The sequence below is a fragment of the Podarcis vaucheri genome, assembly GCF_965113315.1.
Source record: "Podarcis vaucheri genome assembly, chromosome: 14".
NCBI classification, from domain to species: Eukaryota; Metazoa; Chordata; class Lepidosauria; order Squamata; family Lacertidae; genus Podarcis; species Podarcis vaucheri.
In genome coordinates this window covers 22801342-22812250 of record NC_138752.1, presented here as the reverse complement: position 1 = coordinate 22812250, position 10909 = coordinate 22801342, and the positions used below count along the sequence as shown (strand labels likewise).

Sequence of the window (10909 nt, the reverse complement as noted above, 5' to 3'; positions counted from 1 at the left end):
ATTAATTGGCATTGGCTATAGGCAGATATAGGATGCAGGTGGTGCTGTGGTCTAAACCACTGAGCCTAGGGCTTGCCTATCGGAAGGTCAGCAGTTTGAATCCCCGCGACACCCTGTTGCTCAGTCCCAGCTCCTGCCAACCTAGCAGTTCGAAAGCTTCCCAAAAAGTGCAAGTAGATAAATGGGTATCACTCCCGCGGGAAGGTAAATGGCGTTTCCGTGCGCTGCTCTGGTTGCCCCAGAAGCGGCTTAGTCATGCTGGCCACATGACCTGGAAAAACTGCCTGCGGACAAACGCCAGCTCCCTTGGCCAGTAAAGCGAGATGAGCGCCGCATCCCCAGAGTCATTCGTGACTGGACTTAACTGACAGGGGTCCTTTAACTTTTTATGGGCAGATGTAAAGGGCCAGGAAGAGACAGCATGGGAGCCAAGAAAGAGACTGTTTCTCAAGTATTTATGTATTGCAAAAGTCTTAACTTTCTCTCCCTCTTCACACACTCCAAATGCTTCAAAACTGTCAACACAAAATGTTTGGCCTAACATGGATTTCAACAAAATGCAGTTTATGTAATATTGTTCTAATTTTGGGTTTGGAAGCATCACATCAGTAGCAAATGCAACCTAGTTTTATACCATATCAAAAGACACTTGTACATCACTTAATAGGAGAGACCCCTTTTTCTCTCCCTTTCTTTCTTTCTTTTTCTTTTTTAACCTGTCAGTATCTCAGTAGCACAGGGCGACTGAAAAGCGTTAAGGGCAATCTTCATAGGCTTGCCAACTTTTTCTCTCTGTCCCTGTGCCTTTACTAACAGCCTTTACTGACACAGAAATTTAGTGAGGGAAGCTTTCCAGACAGTTCTGTATCTGTCACTGGAAAGTGTCACCTCTTTGATTTAGGCATGCCAGATGTGTGTGTGTTTAAGGAAGAGCAGAGACAGTGAAAAAGTTGGCAACTCAACCAAATTTGTGCTGAACAATCTTGAGGCTGGAAAAGAACTGTGGCTCCAGATGTAGAGCATCTGCATTGCATGAAGAAGATCCCAGGTGCAATCCCCATCATCTCCAGGTAGAGCTAGGAATGTTCCCATTCTGAAATCCTAGGGAGCCCCTTACAGTCACAATACACTGTGTAGACAGTTCTGAGCCAGAAGTATTGGCAGCCTAAAAGCTAGCTTCCTATTTCTCTAACCCAACCTGTGTGGTCAGGAATGCATCCTGTTGTTTGTCCATGGGATCTAAAAAGAGCTTCTGTATATGGAGGCCTTATTAAAATTGGAGCTAGTCAGTTTTTATTTAGAACCTGCCTGTCATCCAATACCAGTTGCACTGGTTCCCGGTGGAGTATAGGGTCAGGTTCAAGGTGCTGGTTTTGACCTTTAAAGCCCTTTGTGGCTTAGGGGACTGCCTCTCCTGGTATGCCCCGCAGAGGACCTTGTGGTCCATGAATAACCATAGTTTAGAGGACCTGGGCCCTAAAGAAGTCAGACTATCCTCCACTAGGGCCAGGGCCTTTTCAGTGATGGCTCCAATCTGGTGGAATGCTCTGTCCTAGGAGACTAGGGCCCTTCAGGATTTAACCTCCTTCCATCGGGCCTGTAAGACAGAGGTATTCCGCCTGGCCTTTACAGTGGTACCTCAGGTTAAGAATTTAATTCGTTCCAGAGGTCCGTTCTTAACCTGAAACTGTTCTTAACCTGAAGTACCACTTTAGCTAATGGGGCCTCCTGCTGCCGCTGCGCCGCCGGAGCACAATTTCTGTTCTCATCCTGAAGCAAAGTTCTTAACCCGAGGTACTATTTCTGGGTTAAAGGTAAAGGTACCCCTGCCCGAACGGGCCAGTCTTGCCAGACTCTGGGGTTTGTGCGCCCATCTCACATCTATTGGCCGGGGGCCAGCGCTGTCCGGAGACCCTTCCGGGTCACGTGGCCAGCGTGACAACGCTGCTCTGGCGAGCCAGAGCCGCACACGGAACGCCGTTTACCTTCCCGCTGGTAAGCGGTACCTATTTATCTACTTGCCCCCGGGGGTGTTTTCGAACTGCTAGGTTGGCAGGCGCTGGGACCGAGCAGCGGGAGCGCACCCCGCCGCGGGGATTCGAACCGCCGACCTTTCGATCGGCAAGCCCTAGGCGCTGAGGCTTTAGCCCACAGCGCCACCCGCGTCCCGTTATTTCTGGGTTAGCGGAGTACTAATAACAGCAGCTTTTAATGTTATTGTTATTCATGTTTTTATACTGTATTTTATGCTGCTTCTAGGTTGTGTTACAATTAAGTGTTTTAAATTTGTTGTTAGCCGCCCTGAGCCCGGTTTTCTGAACCGGGAAGGGCGGGGTATAAATAAAAAAAAAATATTATTTATTATCCAAAGATCTTAAGGTCACACACACACACACACACACACACACACACTATTTTATCCTCACAACAGCCATGTGGGGGAGGCTAGGCAGAGAGAGAGAATGACTGGTCCAAGGTCACCAAACCATCTTCATGGTTTAGTGGGAATTTAATCTTGGGTTTCCCGACTCTTCCTCCAGCATTCTTAAGTTTGAATACCTTTTTTGAAAGGTATTCAAAGTAGTGAGCCTTACCACATCTTGTGACATTGCTGCTAAGATGCTAGCCAGTACCACATGTGCCTGAATTCTGTGCATGCTGCTGCTATTATTACTACTAGTAGTAGTCATCTTTATATCCTATCTTTCTCCCAAGCTCGGATTCAAGGTGGCTTACAACATTTAAGAAACATTATGAAATACGAAGTAATCAAAGCAAACTAGTTAAAAGCAATAATTAAAATGCATCAGAACACATTTGGAACCATTAACTTTGCTGTTAATCCTACTTCCCCTGTTGCTTCCACCCCCGTCACTAACATCCTACTCACCTTCCAGGTGGAAAACATGACTCTTAAGAACAATGTAAGAGCTGCAACACCTGCCCTTCTGCACAGATACACTGCAAACCACTTGAGATTTTGATCAACCAGAAAGGTGTCCCAGATTAATAACAGCACAATCCTAACCATGTCTGCTCATAAGTATGTCCTATTGAATTTAATGGGACTTTAACATCTAGGTAAGTGGTTTTAGGATTATAGCCTAAGGATAGCGTCCCGTGCTAGTCCTACTTAGAGTAGATCTGCTGGAATTAGTAGCTACTGATTTCAGTGGCTCTAAGTTGAGTACAGCCTTAAATCAGTGTATGTTTTTCAAATTTTTAAGAAGGAATACCTGTGAGATAGTGCCGCCTTCAGCAAAAAAATAAATAAATGCATCCACCATTTTGTTTCTGGAGAATTACTGCTTTTTTCATTAAAAAAATTAATTGATTCAGTATGCACAATCAGCTACAATTCATTTGATTAGTTAGCTACAATCAAGTGACAGCCCTAAAAAAAGGTGTTTCAACAATCAGAAGTTGCAATTGCACATTCAGAGCAAAGGGTTGTCTCTAGTTTTACTCAGAGTAGGCTCACTGAAATGAAGGGACCTGAGATAGCCAAGTCCATTAATTCCAATGGGTCTAAGTATGACTAACGTTGGGTATGACCCAAAGCTATCAAATGCAACACAGAAAACTGTTTGTACTTGCAACGTCCGTCTCACAACTATATGAAATGCAGCAAGCCTCCCTTAACGGGCTGAGCAATCTCAGTTATCAACTAGAAGGACAGAAGAGGGTTACCTGCAGAAGATGCATCATTTACTGAAAGTTTGGACTGAAAGCCCCCTTGATCTTTCTGTTGGATCAGGAAGGTGGAATCTGCCACTGGTTTGTGGCGGTTTTCAGCAATGCATTTTAACCCTACCTAGAAAAATGGAAAATGCAACAAAAATATACATCCCAAGTTGCAACTCAGTTAATCATAACTTCATTTTGTATTAAGATTGGGGGTAGGGAATGTTCCATGGGAATTTTGCCTTAAGAACAGAACAGTTAGAGGGTCCTCCAGTTTCTCAAAACAGACCACATGATTGTTTTTATATTTAAAAAAAGACCAGTTATACCGTATAGTTTAAAATGCTGATTACCATAACCATCTTAGCTGATTTCCATTTGCTGTAGGGAACGAGGCAAATATTAGCATGTTGTGAAGAACAGCTTTTAAAAGCATTTCAGACTTGATAGTCATCAAGGTGACATCAGGTTTTCCCTGCATAGTCCTGCGTTCTGTGTGTTTTTCTACATTTTGTATGACTGCATCTTTGAGAAATGGATTACTCATATAGGTGCAACGCTAGCCAGATGGAATACTGGTCCCAATATGAGAGAGAAGGGAAGAAGGCTGGTCATTGTAAGGGGCTCGAGAACACCAAATTAAAACCAACCTGGACACGAAAGTGAGCAAAGTTCTGTGTGGATCTTGTTAAACCTCATAAAGCATTCATTTAGAGGGGAAAGTGCACTTAAAGTAATAACCCACAAAGTATTTATTCAAAAGGGAATTCCCTCCCTCCCATGTTCATGGTGAATGTACGACAGTGTTAAATCATGGTGGCCTCGTTAACAGATGAAATGATCATGGAAATCATAGAATCATAAGAGTTGGAAGGGACTACAAGGATCATCTATTTGATTGATTAATCATTTGCCTTTTAACCAATTAAGTGATTGGGTTTAATTATATTTTCTGGTGACCAAAGCCTAGCTATTGGGAAAAAATGGAAGAAAGTGTACAATTTCAAAAGTAAAAGAATGGAAATCCTTCTTTAGGGTTATTCAAGTCCATTTGTTTCAGCAGATGTATAGTACTCCAAGTATAACTTAACGTTGCATATCTCCCATATATATATATATAAAATTCTTCATTGTAAAAGACACAAGAACCTAAAAGAATCAACCAGAGCACTCTTTAATTGTGTTTTACAGGTCTTTCTTAATTGACTTTATTGCATTTTATGTTGTAAGGCTACTTGACATATTTTTTAAAGTGTGGATCACAAATATTCATATAATAAATAAGTCAACCCCAGTAATTAGTGTGCTGTTGTTGTTTTACATTTAATACTCTGTCCTATAATCTAGAGACACCAACAGTGGCTCACAATAAGGATGAAAAACATAGTAAAAAAAACCCTATGCAGTCTTTCAGTTAAAAATAGCAGCTCTACATTATATGCAAGCAGACAGAATTTGTCAGTTCCTCAAGTGCAAAACTAAATAACTAGTTCAGAACATTTTCTGAACTCTTCCTATACACTTGTGAGGCTTAAGAAGTCTACTGTGTTTTCTATGGATCAATAGCAGAGGCAGCAAGTGTCAATTCCCTCAAAAGTTGATAGTTCAAATCTAGCTTTCATTCGGCATAACTATTACTTTTTGTAAAAAATAGTTAATATAAATAGATGTAAATAATCCCCCAAACATTCTAATTGGCAATTCCATAGGGAGCTCCCCAAATTAACACATCTACAACACAATCATGGATATGTATTATGAGATCACCCATCTTAAAGGTAAAGGTACCCCTGCCCAAACGGGCCAGTCTTGCCAGACTCTGGGGTTTGTGCGCCCATCTCACATTTATTGGCCGGGGGCCAGCGCTGTCCGGAGACACTTCCGGGTCACGTGGCCAGCGTGACAACGCTGCTCTGGCGAGCCAGAGCCGCACACGGAACGCCGTTTACCTTCCCGCTGGTAAGCGGTACCTATTTATCTACTTGCCCCCGGGGGTGCTTTCGAACTGCTAGGTTGGCAGGCGCTGGGACCGAGCAGCGGGAGCGCAACCCGCCGCGGGGATTCGAACCGCCGACCTTTCGATCGGCAAGCCCTAGGCGCTGAGGCTTTAGCCCACAGCGCCACCCGCGTCCCACACCGCGTCACCCATCTTACATACCGGTAATTCCATGTTTGCTCTGTCCTCCGGAACAATTAACATCTGGTGGCTAGAATGACCTTCCATCACCCATGATATTTTGCATGATCTTCTGCAGCAGACATCTCTGGGATAACAGTCAGTGGCTGAACACTTGCACCAAAACCACTGTATACACCCCAGATAACAATAAATGGCATAGAAAACTACACTTGGGGAATGGGTGAGTGCAGACCAGCCTTACCCAATCTGCTGTTCTCCAGATGTTGGACTCCCAACTCCCACGACCCCAAATCAACATGGGTGGGCAGTGTTCACAGTTGGAACTGTAGCCCAACAACATCTGAGGACTCAAAATTGAAGAACACTGTGTTACATCCGCTAGCACGGTCTCCTATAATATCAACCACATCTTCAGGGGAAACTCAAAGAAGAACAAGATGGAGATAGACTTGCCCTGTTATTTCCCACAGTATCTGGTAATCTGGTGACCATTTAGCTGCTGGGATAAGTTCAAGGTGCCGTGCGGATGGGGGAAGTGAAACACACAGAGTACGCATGCGCATTCAACTGCCTAACAGCCTCCGAGTCACCCAGGACATCACAGCTGCAGAATAGTCATTCCATTGTCTGGAGAGGTCACTTCCTGGCTCACATGGAGAAGCCGTTTTCAACAGAGCCCAATGATAACAGTACAATGGTACCTCAGGTTACATACACTTCAGGTTACAGACTCCGCTAACTCAGAAATAGTACCTCGGGTTAAGAATTTTGCTTCAGGATGACAACAGAAATTGTGCTCCGGCGGTGTGGCGGCAACAGGAGGCCCCATTAGCTAAAGTGGTGCTTCAGGTTAAGAACAGTTTCAGGTTAAGAACGGACCTCCGGAACGAATTAAGTACTTAACCCGAGGTACCACTGTATTGATGCATCACTGGGTGTTGAAAATTTGTGTCCATAACCATTTTGTGCCTCGGACAACCTCCACATGCTATGCCACTGGATGCTCAGAATCCCCTCAAAAACAACAGGGAAAACACCTACACACACCCCAAAAATAAAAATGCAGGGCAAAAAAAAACCCTCCCAGCCCCAATACTTTGCTCTGTTGCCTTTCTAAGCTTAACACCATCACAATCTCCTACAACAGAGTGTTCCACATGAATTGTTATTCATCAATACTGACGGCTTGGGAAAGTTTGTACTGATGGCTAATAATATAGTAAGTTTTGAGAAGGTTAATTTAGTGACTCTTGAAAATTGTCGGCTTATCCAGATTCACTATATTTAGCTCTTTAAAAAAAATGTTTCCCACACTAAACTGACTTTGTGGGGAAACCCAACTTTTAAAATTGGGGAAAAGATGGTGATATAGAAAAATTGGATGGACGTGGGACTTTGGATAGATTAAGGTGAATTTTTAGCATACACCGTGTTACGAGATAAATACCAGCATCGGATGTAACCCAGTGGCAATACCTACAGCTTCAACATTTGTTAAAAACTTTGTTTGAACCAACAGCATTTTCAGCTACTGAGACAGCTGAGATACTAGAACTTGTTAAATCCTTCAAAACTAAAAAAAACCCTGTAATAATTTTTTATAGATATTTATTATCATTTGATATGCAGATGTTAAGAAATGAATGGAACAAATAATTTGAGGTTCCTATATTGCCTTGACAGTGGGAGAGTGTTTTAACTTCTATAACAAGGGTGCCGGTGAACCTTGAATTACAACTTACACAACAGAAAATTGTATTTATTGGACCCCACTACATTTGTATGGAAAAGGATTACAGTAAGAAAGTGCTTCACTGGAGATGTAGTAAGGATACTGTTTCTTTAAAACAAACGTTTTTTAAATGTTCTATACTTAGTATGTTTTGGAGAAAAATAATGGATTATATAAATATGACACTGGAAAAAGCTAAAATTTTCAGAGGATAATATTCTTTTGAACTATACACCTAACTACACTAACTACATGGAATTTGACACCTGGACAATGTAAATGGATACCAAAGCATGAATAAGTATAATGAAATTTGGAACTCATTTATAAAAAAATAAACTAGGTTAAAAAATTTAATTGTTAATAATTGTTATAGTGATTTCCTATTTTCTTTTCCTTTTTTCCTTATTTTTTCCTTAACTTTTTTTCTTTTCAAAGATAGCACCTTTCAAGTAAAGAATAAATAAATAATATAATATTATAATATAATATAATAATACAATATAATATTAGACCACCAAGGAAGACCTTTTCATCCAAACATGCTGGGCTTCTTCTGTTGAAAATATACTTCACACTGTTCAGCCTCTTAATGAATTTTCATTGTAGTGTTTGAGTATAAATTAAAATTTTATTCTAATAAACAATGCTGGTGTTGTTGGGGGTTTGGTTTTTTTAAAAAAATACATCCCTCGCAATCCTCTCTGTTTGCAAAATGTTTCACTGTTTTGAGGATAATTTGTGTCTTGTTTATCAGAATAGTTCAGGGGCAGAATCAGGCTGGAATACAGGGTTTTTTTCCAGCAGGAACTCACTGGAACTCAGTTCCAGCAGCTCTCAAGCTGGGTGCCAATACCATTCTAAGAGAAAGAGGATGGTGTTAGTGGTGAGTGGCACCTCTTTTTCTAGAAAAAGAGCACTGCTGGAATGTGATGGGTTTTGAGTGGGATCAGGGCAGAGGTAGGCAGCTGAGAGAGGGAGCCACGGGAACCTGGTGGATTCTAAATATCTGGTCAGAGGCCTCCCTTGTGACAGGCGGCCACTGGGAATAACACAGGTAAGGGGACTGGCACTGGTAGTCGCCTCCCCCCCCCCCAGCGAATATGTTACTACTGGTTTCTCAGTTTCTCATTTCCCTTAAGTTCAGTTCAACACGTAGATTCTTTTTTGTTTTGTTTTGTTTCTTCTATTTTTTAAAGCCCTCATGAAAATTTGTTGGTGTTGTTTTAGTGTGCATTTCCCCCCCCCCTAATAAACACATTTTTGCAATGTTTCCCAGGATACACATTTTCACTAGCAATTTCTGCTATTTTTATTTGTCCCATTTTAGTCTGCTATTATTATTACTTATTAGTCACATTCAAGTACCTTAAAGCAACTTACAAAGTAAAAAAATACCCTGGTCAATTGATTTACATACCACATTTCCCACAATTAAATCTGTGCTCAAAGTGGCTCACACAGAAATCCAAGTCTCAGTATAATAATAGAATAACTACATGCTTAAGACATATCTCTTTGTAACGTAACACTAAAATAATAATAATCAACAATTAACTGTTCATTTAACATATATAAACATTTAAGTAAGCATGCAGCTTACTAGCAGGTCAAGTCAAAGTATCCACAGCAAAGACATTAAAATCAGATAAAATAGAATGCATTTTTGAATGTTAGCTCCACTATTATATGCATTGTTATGAACACTTTTCCCTAACCAACATTTTCAATTAAGGAGAACTGTGTTGCAAAATTCAGAACAGAGTGAATTCTCAAGGATAGGTCTGTGTTTCAGTTTGCACATTGTTTTGGGAAGTATGAATGGAGCAGTGTTGTGTGAAAATGCCAACAGGACCAAATTTCTGTCCTAGCCCTATTCACATGGACCAGAAGTGGTTTAGTTATGCTGCGCACGTGACCCGGAAAGTTGTCTGTGGACAAACTCCATCTCCCTCAGCCTGAAGCAAGATGAGCGCTGCACCTCAGTCAAGTTTGACTGGACTTAACCAGTGGGACGTCAAAATGACATAGCTTAGGGCTTGCCGATCAGAAGGTCAGCAGCTCGAATCCCCGCGACGGGGTGAGCTGCTGTTGCTCAGTCCCTGCTCCTGCCAACCTAGCAGTTCAAAAGCACGTCAAAGTGCAAGTAGATAAATAGGTACCACTCTGGCGGGAAGGTAAATGGCATTTCTGTGCGCAGATTTGGTGTGCCAGAAGTGGCTTAGCCATGCTGGCCACATGACCCGGAAGCTGTATGCCGGCTCCCTCAGCCAGTAAAGCGAGATGAGTGCCACAACACCAGAGTCCTCCACAACTGGACCTAATGGTCAGGGGTCCCTTTACCTTTTAGCCATCCAGGGATCCTTTACCTTTACCTCTCCTACTGCACACATTTTTATATGCAGTTCTGTCTAATGCACACAACACAATTTCCCCAAATGTAATGAATTTTTGTATGTTATTTTCACAAACATATGCATACTATACCCCAGTATATTAATCTTTGTACACATTGCTCCATTGCAAAAAGTGGAGAAATGCAAAATATGAAAGATGTGGTTGCATTTTCAGTTCACATATTGTTTAAGAAAATACAAAAATGTTACGTTCCCCTTTAGATGTGAGCTGGATTGAGCTTCTCCCCCATCCCTAGTTACAACACAGGCTGCTTGTGCTCATCCTTAAGGGAGTCTATTTTGCATTGTTGCAATCACGCTAGAGCTTTATTGTGTGCGTAGCAGGATTGCTCCTTGTAAAACATAATGCTCTCAAGAAGGCATAGTAAAATGGAGACTATCAGGATTTTAATGAGCAATATGCTTTTATGTGCTTACAAGCTTCTGGTGCTATATAACACCTGAGCCCCCAAAATACTAGAATAGCTGCTCCCAAATCACACTATTAATAGTGTATAATGAAAGTAGACTGTAGTGCTGAAGTGGCATAGATCTGGCCACTTGCTGCAAGTAAGGTGTGAGCCGAAAATATTTACCATTTTTTGCATTTGTATTCTCAAAAGTGTCTGGACTGACTTTGCCCTGCAAAGGAATGTTGGGTGCGTTCTAGATAGAGATCATAAAAATCTATCAATTTCAGGACCATTCAACACTTACTATTTTATGGTGTCATAGTTGCTGTTTGATCTGACATTTTTTGCAGTGAATCTGTAGCTGATTGTCTGAACCCTTTGGTCATATGTTGCTGTTATTAGAGAAGGAGTTTTCCTTTCCTTTCCACACTAATGGCGGGTTGTACCTGAATGAGAAAAGTTTCAGGGCTGTAGTCACACCCCATATGTACCCTAATGAGTCTTCAATAATAATGCCTAATACAGTGGTGCCTCGCAAGACGAA

General features: G+C 41.7%; 1 long non-coding RNA gene across 2 annotated transcripts in view; it reads right to left on the bottom strand.

The window, feature by feature from the left end:
* Window positions 1-2328: 2328 nt before the first annotated feature.
* LOC309518596 overlaps window positions 2329-10909 on the bottom strand; it is a 52236-nt gene continuing 43655 nt past the window's right edge. Inside the window, exons 3-4 of one of the 2 annotated variants that reach the window (XR_014213538.1) lie at window positions 10670-10811; window positions 2329-3814 (exon numbers count right to left, since the gene is read on the bottom strand). This is a non-coding gene — a long non-coding RNA (uncharacterized lncRNA). Of the gene's footprint in view, window positions 3815-10407; window positions 10812-10909 lie in introns of those variants that run through there. The other variant, XR_014213539.1, reaches the window with a different exon arrangement.